Below are 15,903 nucleotides of genomic sequence, written 5' to 3'. Positions count from 1 at the left end.
GTCCACCCGCATATATCCTTGTAGTAATATATGCCCTCATCCGTTTGGCTGGTATAGGCCGTACCACCACCCAGCCCTATGTCTGTACTTCACAAAGTGGTGCATCTGTCTTTTATATTATGTCTTGGTATGCATACTCAGATCATTAACCATTCTTCAAGGTTATGTGTTGCCCTGTCTTGCAACTTGGCTGCAGTAATTCTGATATATTCCACATGCTGTCCTGAAAGCAATTAAGAAACATATCATGAACATCAGGATCTCATAACCATTTAGGTAAACTTTTGACAGTGCTTACCTTTGAGGTTAAAACAAACAGTGTCTGATTGGTTGCCTCTTACTAGGTGTGTGTGTCGGCAGTGTCTTGCCCAACCCTTTAACCTACTCATTATTCAGGATGCCTTTGTTGGGTTTCCCAGCCCACTGCTTTCTAAAAAGATACTTATAGCAGCCTTGATTTAAATATCATGAGAACTTACACCTTACCTGTGTGCTACACAAAATACATTTTGACTGTATCTAAGTCTGAATTCTGTAACTTTTCTCTTTGCATCTTGAATATCTAGTTTAATTACCATGCTAATTGCTGCCTCTACTACAGTGTTCCATTTGAGCTGCCCGTACAGGGAAACAATTGTTTATATGCATTGTGTTGTGTTTAACAGTGGAGATTTGCTCCCCATGTGTCACTTGGAAAAGGGTCTTTTGGACCAATGAGCCCTATCAAGTTATCACAGTTAAAAAAGTAAATGGGTTTGGAAGTACTGCAGAGAAAATAAATGAGTCAGTGCATCACAGATTTAATAATGAGCAGAATTATTGACCAGAATGAGTTCCCTGCCGGATTAACTGAGCTAGAGAATCCAGCAGGTTCATTATTTGGAGGTCTCACCTCAGGAAACCAGGCTCCTGCCCAGATGTCACTGTGAATTGTTGAGTACCAGTTATGTACACACAGTTCTCAGAAATGTGTAAAGATCGACGTGAATGTGAATGGTACAGGTTTAGGTTCTCGTGATTCATGTCTCTCATGACATCTGTCAGCTCAGCATCCATTTAAACTGTACTCTGCAGACAGAGTCACTATGTTTTGTTTAATTTTATCAGACATCTAACAAAGATATCACAATAAGATTACCTGCACCGGTTGGTCCCGTCCCCTTGAGCAGATGGCCCTCAGCGACCATAGGCAGATGTCTGGTACATAAAACTGACAATGGGTATTGGATAATGATAGATATGATATAACTCTTACTATGGGTAATACAACTAAAATGTACATGTACTGGAGTCCACCACATCCTGGTACCTTACTGATTTCTTCCCCAAGTTCTGACGTTTTGCTAAACAGAACTGCAGTCAAATATCCAGTGCTGAGCTGAGTGTCTTCAGTTTTTCTGAATAATACAGCAGGACCAAAAGAAGTGCTGTGGTCTGCCACGTAGACATTGAGGGAAATCATAGGCAATCATTTTGTCAGCACAGATCAGGGGTGTTAACTGCCTGCCTACCCTTTTGCAAAATGTTCACATAATTTGCACTGAAACAGTGACTATTCCCTTTAAATAGCTTCACTCACTTGTTGTATCATAAGCATGTATGCAACTGCTGTAGAATTTAATAAATTGTATGTAATGTATCAACATATATACATGTGCCTGCACACGAGCACACACACACACACACACACACACACACACACACACACACACACACACACACACACACACACACACACACACACACACACTCACGCACACACATGCACATATATTTACCCTAATGATGAACTCTGATAAAGAGTATGATAAAAATGTTTATCTGACCTGAAGTGTGGATATTTCTTATTATCATACCATCCTACTGATGCTATCAAGTATTTATTTATCACCATTTTGTCTGTGTTATCATGTAAACTCTACACCAGGTTAATAAAAAAAAAGTGTAACATTACACACTGAAACACACACACACACACACACACACACACACACACACACACACACACACACACACACACACACACACACACACACACACACACAAAGATATACAAGCACACATAGCCTCCCCAAAAACAACAAAAAAACAGCAACCAAAACTAGTGACTTGGAAAACCGTATCTGTGCATCAACACTAAGATTAATGTAAAATAAAAAAAAAAACATTAAGGTTAGTGTAAGAAAATAATATATCTAAATACAAAAAATAAAACTAACAGACTATAGTATAACTCTCACTAAAGCACTACAATAATTAAAAGAATACCTGACTGAAAAAATTGATTAAAAGTTTTTTTAGAAATGGAGTAGAAAGCCACTCATAAGGCAGCCATTTATAAAACCTGTGGAAACTATAAAGTCCAATAAAACAAACAAATTATTTAATTACAACAGCCCAATTCAATAATGGACAACATAAACTCAAAGTAAAAGAAGGAAATAGATGATAAATGTTATTTGTATGGGTCTGGTTTGTGTGCTATATGAAATATGTTGTATTGGAGCTTTAGGGAACTTGGTATCATGATTTTGTGATCTGTAGCTTCCCCACTCTTTGTAAAACTAATTTCCTAAACATACCGTACAAACATATATTACACATCAGGCCCTCATGTATTACATGTGTGTGTGAATTTTATTATATATGCTTTCATATACCACTTCATAGCTTGCTTCATAGTGTTGGTCTTCATAGATCCAGGACGTGTCTCATCAGTTCATACCTCTCAACTGTCCAGATTTTCACAGAATGTCCAAATTTTTGCCTTGTATTTTTGGCCTGTTCCTCATAAATAAAATGTATAATTTTTCTGGCAAATCTCTGAAGACTGAAACTGTTTAATGACAGACATTTGAGTTTCAGACATCATAGCCTTAAAAAAATACATGCCAACACAAAACCTGTTATTTTAGCAACTTTCTAACTTCATAAGAGCAATATTTAAAATCTGTCCCTATTTTTGGAACTTTGTCCGCTCATTACTTTAGGCTTAGTCCAGATTTCTTGCACTAAGAGGTTGAAAGGTATGATCAGGGTGTTTGAGATGAATCTGACCACATAGTAGACAGATGTGTGGCAGTTAGCAGCACAGATGATTAATAATAAAACTACTAGCTTGTTTTAGCCTAAAGTCCTAGGTTTGATTTCCTCAGACTCCTGAACGAATCACTTAAGCATGCAATGCTTCTCAGTTGCCTTGAAAACAGGTACTTGTACCCACCTTTGCATCTGTCTGCACATGGTACAAATAATGCTTACTGCATTAATATTTGTAGCCTAGACATTTGTATTAATAATTACATTTATACACAATAAATATTTGTTTTAATGTATATATCTCACTTGTGGTCAGTGCTTTGGCCTTTGTATTAAGATGCAATAGAAATACAAAAATAATGCATTTTGTGATAAAAATAAATTATTTTGCACTGGTTAGAAGTAGATTCAGATACACTTTCATTTGTTTAATGCATTCTTATGTCTTGTAATTGCTTAATGGTTTCTGATTTCTGTTTTGTTTACATTGTATTATTTATTAGCATGTCCTGCTACTGTTTCAAAGGCACATATTTAACGTGCTGAACAATAGATTGGCTGTAAATTTTGAAGAAAAGTAGTAAACAGCTGTAACACAAGTGACTGGTTATGTAGTTACAGAAGTCAGTTAAATGAGAAGCCTGTTGCACAGCAAATGCATTTGTCCTTACTTCCACTGTTGGGTGGGAAGAATGTGGCTTTTTCAACCTTCTAACCAAAGTTGTTTCTCTTTTCAAACAGATGCCTGTTAAAACTGAAATAGTGCTGTGAGACTACCTCTGCTGTCTATTTAGAAATGGGCTTATACTCTGAGCATCTTCTATGGAAAGTACAGATGGTGTAGCATAGAAATGCAGAAGTCCATCAGAAAAGGCTGTAGCCATCTTAGGTAAACACTGTGAATCCTCTGGAAATGCATATGTCTTCGGGATAAATATTCTTAGAAACACTCCTCTAGAGACTATATTTTTAGTTGTTGATCTTCTAACTACTGTTGAAGTGAGGGTTCATTTGTATTCCAATGGCATTACCAGACTGAGCCGTTAAAAAAGGCATATGATGAATAATTCATCCTGCAAAGTAGACAGAAAGCCTGTTCCCCTACAGCTTGTAACACATGGAACAGTAAGTGAGTACACATCTATGCAAAGTAAAGAGACATTGTAGTTAAGTACACATCCATGCAATGAGAGAGACATTGTATTCGGGTACACCTCCAAGCAGAGTGAAGACACAGATCCTTGCCTAATAAGGACTGCTGTATGCATTTAAAAGGTTTGCTACATTTAGCAGCAGGTTACTCTTTCCTGAAGGAGTTTGATCACAATGTTAAATCTTGAATGATCAAACACTCCAACCATGAGCAAACTTCCATTGTTTTCCTTATATATCCATCTATCTATCCATCCATCCATCCATCCATCCATCCATCCATCCATCCATCCATCCATCTATCTATCTATCTATCTATCTATCTATCTATCTATCTATCTATCTATCTATCCATCTATCTATCTGTCATCATTGACTTGGATAGTCCCATTAGGCTAATGGTCTCTTTTCAGGGAAGACCCAAAGTAGTATTTCTACTTCTACAGGAAATTTGTCCAGGGCATCAGGGACTTCACTACCCTTCTTGCTAGGTTCTTTAATGTCCATCTAAGCTACCACCAACTCAGTCAAATGGGACATTGGTTTAACATCTCATCTGAAGGACAACACACACAGGAATGCAACACCTCCTAATGCTGCACTGCAGTGTCAGCAATCTATTCACCTGGAATAGGAAAAGAACCTACAGCCATCTGGTCATTTAGCACCAGAGGTAAGTGTACCTGTTGCTTCACTGATGCTGCTAAGGTAACCAACACAGGACTATTACTCTCATACAGTGGTAAAAAAATGCTTGAAAATAGGCAGAATAAAATTATTCTGTGTACTGCAAGGCTGTTGTACAAAGGTATAACTCATAATTGCTGTAGAAGATCTAAGCTACCAGTTTTTGCATTATTTTAATACTTTTTTTTGATATAGTGCACGTCATAATTTCCATTTTATTCTTTGCATTGCATATTCAACTTTGGAATAACAGAAACTGTGAGGATTAAGTTATATATTATCACATAAGTTATTTTAACAAAAAAGGCATTTCATTGGGCATTGTTTGCCACATTCTCCACCTGTTTGAGGTAGAAGGGCTAACTGTACCACTTACATCCGCTAGTGAATTCCATTTGGTATAGGGATAGAAGAAACTCTGTGTTGGTGCATGCCTTGATTTAATTTTAAAAATCATGACCTTACATAGTAAATCACTTTGTTACTTGGTTACTGAAGCATAGAACAAGTTGTAGTTTAGCATTTGGTTCTACTATGAATCAATGACTTCCACAATGCCGGCAATTTAAAACACTGAAAAATATTGTCGGAAACACAGAAAGGTAAAATATATAAAAAATTTTTGCAGGAGTTAAGCCTTCTTGCACCTATCAATATGTAGGGCAAACTCACCCCACCCACAAACTTATATATATATATATATATATATATATATATATATATATATATATATATATATATATATACCAACTCAAAAAGGAAGAAATCTCCCAAAAGAAGTGAATCACTGCTGACTCACTTAGAAATTGTACCAACAATGATTTCCTGTGGAAAACAGCATTCAAAGTTAAGATTTTTAGCATCTTTTTCTTCAGTGTACAGATGCTTAAGATATTTCACCTCAACCACCTGTAGAGGGGCAGTTACATTTAGACTTACCTGCCTGTAATGTATGATGGTATAGTTTCCATTTCCTTTTATCTGTGTTCTGTGCTGTTTTAATACTTCTGAAGGTGCTGTACCATATAGGGTTAAATTATGCACATTGCTCCTGGGATTGGAAATGCTAGATAACCTTCTACAATGCCTATATTTGTCTATGGAGAAAACAGAGAAATGACCAACAGGTGTCTTCTACACTGGTTTGTTGGATGATTTCATATTTCACAATCAGAAGTTTCTACAGTGGCAATATCTTTGTTTTTCTTTGCTATGACTCATAAGCAAGGCTGGAGAGTAATGAAGAACATTCAGTTCTTGTCAAACATTGAGGCTGTTTTATTAATTTGTTTATCAGTCAGTTATTCATTTACAGTGAAATATTTTTTTTTCAGCTGGACATCGGAACTGGGTTAAAATGTCAAACAATTTTTATAAACTAAATGCGAATAACTACTTGCTGTGTGTATGTGTGTGTGTGTGTGTGTGTGTGTGTGTGTGTGTGTGTGTGTGTGTGTGTGTGTGTGTGTGTGTGTGTGTATATACATATGCATTTTTCTCTGAATATATTTTCGAACTTAGCAAAAAAAACTGTCCTACAAGTTCTAAAGCATACTGCAGCTATTTTGTAAGTGCAGTATGTATTTAGTTTTATTTATACAATTTGTTAACTGGGGTAGAGCACTGATCTCATTGGATCAATGTCAGTATTTTCCCCTGTTGTGGTCATTACAGGGAAATAATGAACCTCACAGAGTTGGGAAGGCTCTCTGCCTGCAATTTAGGCCATATAAAACCCCTAGGTAGTTATTTCTTTCCCTATAAAGATAATCATGTTGGGAATTATTAAGCTAATTAGGAGTCGGTGATTCATTAAGTAACTGATACCATTTTATAATAAAGCTTAACTAAACAAAACATTCATTTTATCTTTTTTACACAGTACCAATTGATTGATTTACTGTAAATCAGTTGTATCTTTTTCTAATTTGTTATACCTCCAATTAGTCTGATGAGAGCATTTATATTATCATTATACTGTTGTTGTGGCTGCAAACTGACAGGGAGGTATAAGATTTAAGGAACAGTCAAAAGTTTGTCATGATGTGGAATTTGGTTGAGACAATGTTGAGAGTATTGTTGTGGACCTAGGGATCAAGGCTGTGGATGAAAGCAGATCAAAGCACAGATATAAACATTTCTGCCAATCTGTTTTTGAGTTACAAAATCATCTGCCTACAGGAACATCACCTCAGGATAAGGTACCATAAATCATAGATCATTTATACAAAGCATCCAATAGATCAAAAAGTGTTGTGACTTATGTGGAGGTATGTCTTCCAGTCAGTAGGCTATGCCTTCTTTGCACTCCTTTAACTAATGTGACTACCTCAGGGGCTACCAAACCTGACAGGTAAGTTAAAGTTCCTTTCTTGCAAACCACTTCAGTTTACTGGGCATGACTGAACAGTATTCACCCAATTGGTCAGCAATAAAGCATCAAAATACCACATTTTACTGCTGTGTCTCAAAAAATCCACTTGCAATTGTAAAGCTTTTAAAGATCAGGAGTTGTTAGAATGTTGGGCAAAGCAAACATTTCGAGTAGAAGTGGTTAAATATCTATTAAAACATGTTTTGAGCAGGGGCAAAAGTCATGTTATGTAAGTTTAAGGCAAAGCATGTAAGTGAAGCAATTATTAAAATGTGGGTCATTGACCTGCTATGCCTATGGTGTACCTTCATATACATACTTTACTCAGCATAATGTGCAGTCACCGTCCACACTTCATCCCAAAGGTGTACTACATGTACACATTGTACACATCATAATGCCAGCATCACCGTCCACACTTCATCCAATTGGTGCATCTTTAGATATACATTATACACTCACCCTGCATATTTTAACCCAGTGGTGCACCTTTATGTACACACACACTGGACACACCATAATGTGTGGGTCACCCTCCATACTTTAACCCAACGGTGTACCTTTATGTACACACCATAATGTTTTAGTCACCCTGCATACGTTAACCCAGTGATGCAGCTTTATGTACACACACTGTACAAACTATAATGTATGGGTCACCCTGCATACTTTAAAGTGGTGTACCTTTATGTACATAAACTGTACACACCATAATGTGTGGGTCACCCTGTATACTTTAACCAGTGGTGTACCTTTATGTGCACATCATAATGTGTGGGTCACCTTGCATACTTTAACCCAGTGATGTAGCTTTATGTACATACACTGTACACAACATAATATGTGGGTCACCCTGCATACTTTAACCCAGTGGTGTACCTTTATGTACACACACTGTACACATCATAATGTGTGGGTCACCTTGCATACTTTAACCCAGTGGTGTGCTTTTATGTACACACATTGTACACATCATAATGTGTGGGTCACCCTGCGTACTTTAACCCAGTGGTGTACCTTTATGTATAGATACTGTTCACACCACAGTGTATGAGTTACCCTGCATACTTTAACCCAGTGGTGTACCTTTATGTACACACCCTGTACACACCATAATGTGTGGGTCATCTTGCATACTTTAACCCAGTGGTGTACCTTTATGTACACGCACTTGAAATACCATAATGCATAAGCCACTCTCCATACTTCATCTGAAGCCTCCTTTTCTAAATGTTCTGGCACTTCAGTTTAGTGACATATTACTATGGCCTGTTTTGGTATTCAAAAGCTATTTTTCTTGCAAGTTTCTGAACTGGTTCATCACCTGTGCAGTGACCCCTTACAAATCTCTGACAAGATAAGTCCCATTTTCCATTTACCATAACTAAAGAAGTATATGATGGTGGATTAAAGGATTTCAAGCCCGTTTTCCTGTATGACTTGTTTACTAAGCTGATTCCAATATTTTTGCTGACCTGAACAAAGTAGGAATATTTATTTTTCTGTACTTATTGCCTACATCCCAGATATCTAATAGTGTTCTGTCTATATTAAAACTTAAGGCATAGCTATTCTGATGTGGAATACACATCCTCATTTTCTATTCCAACCTGTATGTTATCTGCTGCTGTTCTGCCTCCCATATGAAATCATAACCATTAATTGCAGGTTTTCTGTTTCACAAAAGTTGTGTTTAACTGTCTATCTGATGCTGTTTTACTGCCACTGTCATTCTTGAAAGAGACAATGTAGTTATACTCCCATCTTGCATGATCCCCTGCACCATCCCCTTGTAATATGCAAGAATTCTCTTATGCTGCCCTGCACATCATTTAATCCTTAAGTATTTTACTAGTTACACCACTCTAAAAAGGTCTAACTCCCACGTGTGATTTTTCATTGAATGGAACCACTGTTGTTTTCTGTGGTAACACTTAAGTCCTGACTGTTCACTAGATTCTATGAAAATTTCCAGGACCATCAGCTATATCTCTGTGACAGCTTAGGTAACAGCACACAGTCATCTGCAAAAGAGGCAAAAGATGCTACGTTTTCCTCATTACAAATCTGCTGAGCATGTTCATAATATTCATTCATAAGGCTTCATTGATTAAAATGTCCAGGGATGGAGAAAAGACATTTCTCTGCTTAGCCCTTATTTTTGATAGACTTAAGAGGCATCCATGTACAATAGGAGTGCTGCTAATTTTGTCATTCTACATTTGATTCTGACTGATTTTATGACATCTGGTCAGACGATATTCCTTAATAATAGCTCTATAAGGAAATTCCAACTGTAAGAGTAAAAATCAGAATATGATAGCTGCAGGGGGTCTGCTCCCCTCTCATTTTTTCCTTGTAATTAATGAATGCTCTTCATTTATGTGTGTGTAGTGTATTTTTCATAAATCTTAGCCAATTTTGTTTACCATCTTACATAGAAATTCTTCCACCCTTGCAGTTAGCATGATCAGAAAAATACTTATGTCACATTAATTAGAACAGATGAATTATAGTTAACTGGTAGATTTGATATTGAATTGCTGCTGGCCAGTGCCATTATGAAGGTCTTTTATGGATATTCAGGCAACTGAGCACTAACATGAAAACTGCTGACTAATAACACCTTGTAGGAATCTATGGCAAATACTAATCATTTGAAATGTCACAACCCACTAGAGTGAGCCAGAAAATACGGAGACTGAGTGGCTGAAAAAATGGACTTACATTTACCAAGTCTGTGATTGTTATTTTTCAGAGCATTTCCTTTTTTCCTTTTCTCTGAGATATGGTGATTTTGGAGTTGGTATCTATCTATCTATCTATATATATATATATATATATATATATATATATATATATATATATATATATATATATCTATATCTATATATATCTATATATATATATATATATATATATATATATATATATATATGGGATCACTACTATATCCCGAATACTTACATTACCGAAGACCGGAATCCCGAGACCAAAAAAACATAAGACGAGAAGACCGGAAGACCAGAAGCATGAATTTCAAAATCGCGAAGTACGGAGAAGTCAGGAGGTTAGGTAAGTATCCATGTTTGGTTGTGTTGGTTAGGGGCTTTAGTGTGTGTGCAAGTGTGTGTTGTGACTGTGATGTGTGTATGTGCGAGGAATGTAGGTGTGTGGTGGTGTTTTCGTGTATTTGTCTGTATAGTGCGACCTTGGAGTTAGAATATTTAAGTGGGGGGGTGTGAGGGGCTTGCCCCCCTGCTTTTTCTTTAGTGTAGGTTTGTGTGTTTGTGTTTTGGGTGAAGGTGTGTGTATGTGTATGTGTGTGGTGTATGTTTAGTGTAGTGTTCGGTATTTCAAATTTCACGCCTTCTGGTCTTCCAGTCCTTTCGCCTTTCGGTTATCTGGTCTCGGGATTCTGGTCTTCGGTAATGTAAGTATTCGGGATTTAGTAGTGATCCCGTGTGTGTATATATATATATATATATATATATATATATATATATATATATATATATGTGTGTGTGTGTGTGTGTATGTATATATATATATATATATATATATATATATATATATATATCTATATATATATATATATATATATATATATATATATATATATATATATATTGGGAGTGAAGTTTAAATGAGATGAGCAATGGTTGAGATTTGCTCTTCTCATGGATTTTCAATCTTTTTTTTTCATCCTGTCAGCACTTGACATTACGAGTGCCAGCCTTTCATTAGGGAGCCATGGCAATCAACTTTCTCAGCATTCTTGCCTAACCCTACAACTGTTCCATAGATAATTGCACCTTTTTCTTTTTAATTGACAATTCAGTTAGTTATTTTCTGTATCTGATAACTGTCTTCTTGTAATTTATTATTATTTTTTTGATAACTGCCTTGCTGCCATAAGTTCTTCCCCTATCACATTTCCATTCCTCCTTATTGATACATTTTTTCATAAAAGGCCAGTGGATACATTGACCATTAACAAAAAGCAACAAGGGACACAACCAATAAATAGAATCAAAAACAAAAAACAACAAGGGACTCAACCTCACGGTACTCATTTGGACTTAAGAGGGTGTGTTTCGTGGTACTCATTTGGACATTAGGAGAGCATGGTGGTAAGTGGGACTCATTTGGTCTTTAGGAGAGTGTGTTTTGTGATACATTGATCACTGGCTTCTTCTTGATCTCATGTTTCTGTTATTTCTAACATCACTCATTTTCATTGCTGGTACTTACAGTGGTGGCTGGTGACTTCAAATCAAAGGGGGGCTGCAGGAGACAGCTGAATAGGTGGGGTCAATGGGAAGAGGTATGGCCAACTAGAAAGGGGAGGGGCTATGCTCAAAACCACAAAAACTAACTAAATACGCTGCCCTGGGTGCCAAACTGTCATTATGAGAGTCCAATCAAGACAAAATGAAGTGTAGAAGAATAAAAATATTTGAATGCATTAGCTGCATGACAGCTTACTTAATATCTAGATGGAAACAAAAAGGTTGTGAGGCATGAAAAAATAAATTACTTTTTAAATACATTACTGGAATGCCAGTCAAAATCAAGTATAAGAAAAACAAGCAGCACTCAACTCAAACCACTTCTTGCACTGCAGTTCTAATTATAATTTATATTCAGCTTTATTAAAGTACCAAGTAACACGCTGAAAATTGAAATCTCTGATGCCCCCACTTGTAAAAATGTTTCTTATCCAAAAAAAGACCTGCTGCCTGACAACTATCTACTTGTTTCATGGGGAAAACATGATCAAAGTAAAAAATGAAAAGCAAACAAGAAACAAGCTCAAGATACATTGCTTAAAGGATTACTGTACAGGTTATGGACCACACGATTGGCATTCTGTTTAGTTTATGGGTAAAGCCTGCAGAGATGACTGGAAGTCTCCAACAAGTGTAATGAGCTTCTTAAAATAATGTAATCCTATCCTTTATTAAAAATACTGTCATATGCATTTCAATACCCAAGGCTTATACATTATCTAGTTAAGTATTCTCTACATGGCAACAACAGAAAGGCTTTCAATGTTGGCAATTCTTCAACAGTATGCTTATTAAAGCTTACTTGCATCTTACGATCTCAGACAAGCTTACCTGATGGTCATTAAAGTATTGCTACTTAAACACAGAGCGACAGGCACTTTGAGTTGTTGTTGTTGCGTCTTTTGGCTTTTCCTGGTTAGGGGTCACCACAGCGGAACTCCAGTCTGCTAATGATTGGCAGTAGATTTTTACATGCCAAGTTGCCAGCCCTGACGCACAACCTTCAACAAAGGGACGCCCATTCACGCATGTCTCCACACAGAAGACGCTCTAGCTGAGAATCGAACAGGACAATGTCTTACTGTGAGGTGACAACACTACCGCAGCACCACCACTATAAGCATAAATCAGCAGTACAAAAATATGACAGAAACCAGACCATTCTGCAAAATCAAGGACAGATGAAAAGCCACTGTAGTACTTGTGTCTACCTTGGATGGGGGGATACTCTGCACATTTACACTGCATAACTACTCCTTGCCTTGCTTTGACACATCCAGAGTCACTACATGGGGGAGTGGGGTGCAACAAGTATGTCACAATTTGAAATGTCTCTGGCTGACTGTGATGGCCCTGACACATTTGTCATACCTCTCAACCTCAGAGCAAGAAATCTGGACAAAGCCATACACAGAAATGGGATAAAGGCCCAAAAATAAGGACAATTTTTAAATATTGCTCTTATAAACTTAGAAAGATAATAGAATAGGTCTTGCATTAGTATGAATTTTCTGAAGGGTATGAAATCTGAAGCTCAAATGTCTGTCATTATTTTCTAAATTCAGTCTTTAATGATTTGTCACTAAACAAAATTTTATGAAAACTGGACCAAAAATGTGATGCAAAAATATAAAATAGCCATACAATACTGCTGGGAACCTGTCAAAGAAGGGACACTTTAATATTAATACTGCTAACTTGAGAAGCTGACAAAATAAAATAATCTACATGCATTTCTGAAATAAAAGTAATCTATAACTCTGATTATTACAGTTTCTTAATTGTAAACCCTCCATGTTTTCTTCCAAAATTGCTATTTTGCGGAGGTATTATTAGGGGAAAGAGCAACATTTTGAGCTAAAATCAGGGACATTTGAGAGGTTTGGCTATGCCTAATTCTATAAAGCAATTTATTTGCATGTACCTCTCAACCTGTTAATGCAATAAATCTGGACAAGGCCAAATATATTGGGGAAACATAAAAACAGTACTAAAAATTGCTCTTGTATAAACTGGCACAGTTGATAGAACAACAGGTCTTACTTTAGCATGCATGTTTCTGAAGGTTATGAAGTCTGAAACTCAGTATGTCATTATTTAGTGACTTAATTCCTAAATGATTTGCCAGAAAACCACAAATTTTATGAGAAACAAACCAAAAATAAGAAGCAAAAAGCTATTCATTCTTTGAAAATCTGGACAGTTGGGAGGTATAGTTCGGCTGGGGCTGTCTTTAAGTTTGCCGCCCTTCCCCCTCACAAAATCATGGTCGAATGGAGCCTCCTCCCTGCAGCCATTCCAATGATCCATTACTTGGCTATTTCACTCCATTTACCATAAACACTAATGTGCATACTGCTTTACTTCTGTGATGATTTGGACTTCATTTGAAAGTTTTATTTTGCATTTTACAGCACAAACACTAAGACATCTGCTAAACAAAGCAATGCAGTCTCACAATGAAAACAGACTTCGCATTAAAACTTATCTGCCCTTGAAACTCACATTCATTGAAACAGCATTGAAACCCACATTCAAAGAAAATACATTTTGCCAGTGGCAGATAAAGATTAATTCTGGGCTGTTTTCAAATCATAGGGCCCTTGCATATGTAATATACATCTGCTCTTTGATACACCTTCCTATTGTTTTGAACATTTTTCCAGTAAACAATGAAACAAAACACATGCACCAATTATGACAAAACTGCCCGATTCAGAACATTTTTCCAGTAAATAATGAAACAAAATGCATGTACCCATAATGACAAAACTGCCCAGTTCAGAACATTTCCATCATAAAAGTCTACTCAAACTTCTACAGTCCACCATTATCAGTAAATATGCACAATTCTACAGTCCACCATTATCAGTAAATATGCACAATTCTATAGTCCACCACTATCAGTATATATGCACAATCTCTGAAGAAGTAAAAGTCATCTACATAATTCCACATTAAAGAAATCTGTAACTAATGAAGAGGTTGCTGCTAGCAAACACCTTTATATTTCATGGTTTCATCGAAAAATAAAGTGTCTGTTGCCCCTGAGGAATACATTCATAGGTAGGTAGGTACTAGGCTATCGGCCCTAGGGCCCATACAAGCCTAGCCAAAAAATGTACCCTGGTCTTCGCCACCCAAGAAAATTATTTTCCTGTGCCCCTGTCGAGCAGAGCCACAGAAGTGATCCCCGGGGTGAATTTCCCATTTCCCATCCAATCTATTGCCTATATTACATAAAAAAATGATAAGCTAGTAATATTTCAATAGGAAATGGGTGGCAAACTGATAACAGGCTCATAGTTAGTATGTTAACTTTCTCAGTATGGCAGCATCCATCCCTTGTGGGAGTAGAACCCACAGCCTTCTGAATCAAAAGCAAGTACACAACCTGTTGTGCTATTAACAATGCAAGCCAATTTAGCATAAGCAGCACTAAACTTCTCTTCCCCTGCAGCTCTCAGCTCCTTGTAAAATCTACTCAATACTCAACTGCATCTCAACTTTGCAGCACAAAAAATCTGGAAAAAGCCAAATTTTATTGGGGGGGAGGGGGTCAAAAGCCCCCAAACCAGGGGCACATTAAACATTGCTTGTATAATCTTGGAAAGTTGCTAGAATAAAATGCTGTGTTACCACCATACATTTTACTGCCAAGGTCCCTGTGCAAAACAGTCAGAGCAACATACCACTATGCCAAATCAGCTGCTTTGTGAAAGAGAGGAAGACTGAAACTTAAATGGCTATCATTTAATGAATTCAGTTCTCACCATAGCTGTCAACCTCTTAGCACAAAACACCTGGACAAACCCAGTAATGAGGGAACACAGCCTTCAAACATATTCAGTGAATTCAGTTCTTGCCATAGCTGTCAACCTTAGCACAAAAAACCTGGACAAAGCCAATAATGGGGGAATACAGTCCCAAAAATAGGGACACATTTCAAATATTCATCTTATAAACTTAGAAAATTGCTACAATAAAAGGTTGTGTTACTATGTATTTTCTGAAGAATATAAAGTCTGAAATTCAAATGCCTGTCAATTTTACTTCTGATGGAACAAAAACAATTTTCAGCAGAGGCCCAGGGAGAAATACTGCAGAGACATGTCTTTGTAAAATGGCAATACACCAGAGCAAAAACACACAAGCACAGGGGAGCGATGCAGACTCCACACAGAAGGCACCCCAGCCAAGAATCAAACCAGAAAACCTATAGTTGTGAGGCAACAATGCTACCACTGCACCATCATATATATATAAGGAATTAAACATTCAGAAAACTGAAGTCTGAAAATTCAAATGCCTGTCAATTTTATTTAACATTTGTTAATCAGGACAGTCTGACTTGGAACA

The 15,903-nt window shown here is 36.9% G+C and overlaps 1 protein-coding gene across 4 annotated transcripts in view; it reads left to right on the top strand.

The window, feature by feature from the left end:
- LOC122793456 (E3 ubiquitin-protein ligase RNF19A-like) overlaps nucleotides 1–15,903 on the top strand; it is an 862,167-nt gene that overhangs the window by 138,001 nt on the left and 708,263 nt on the right. For 3 of the 4 annotated variants that reach the window (XM_044061482.1, XM_044061484.1, XM_044061480.1), the window contains exon 3: nucleotides 3,781–3,928. The exons of the other annotated variant lie outside the window; for it this stretch is intronic. The gene's annotated coding sequence lies outside the window, so the exon portion shown is untranslated. The remainder of the gene's footprint in view (nucleotides 1–3,780; nucleotides 3,929–15,903) is intronic. 4 annotated transcript variants of the gene reach the window in all.

Source organism: Protopterus annectens, chromosome 2.part0 (assembly GCF_019279795.1).
Source record: "Protopterus annectens isolate FY-2018-M chromosome 2.part0, PAN1.0, whole genome shotgun sequence".
NCBI classification, from domain to species: domain Eukaryota; kingdom Metazoa; phylum Chordata; order Ceratodontiformes; family Protopteridae; genus Protopterus; species Protopterus annectens.
This window is presented reverse-complemented; position numbering and strand designations above follow the sequence as displayed.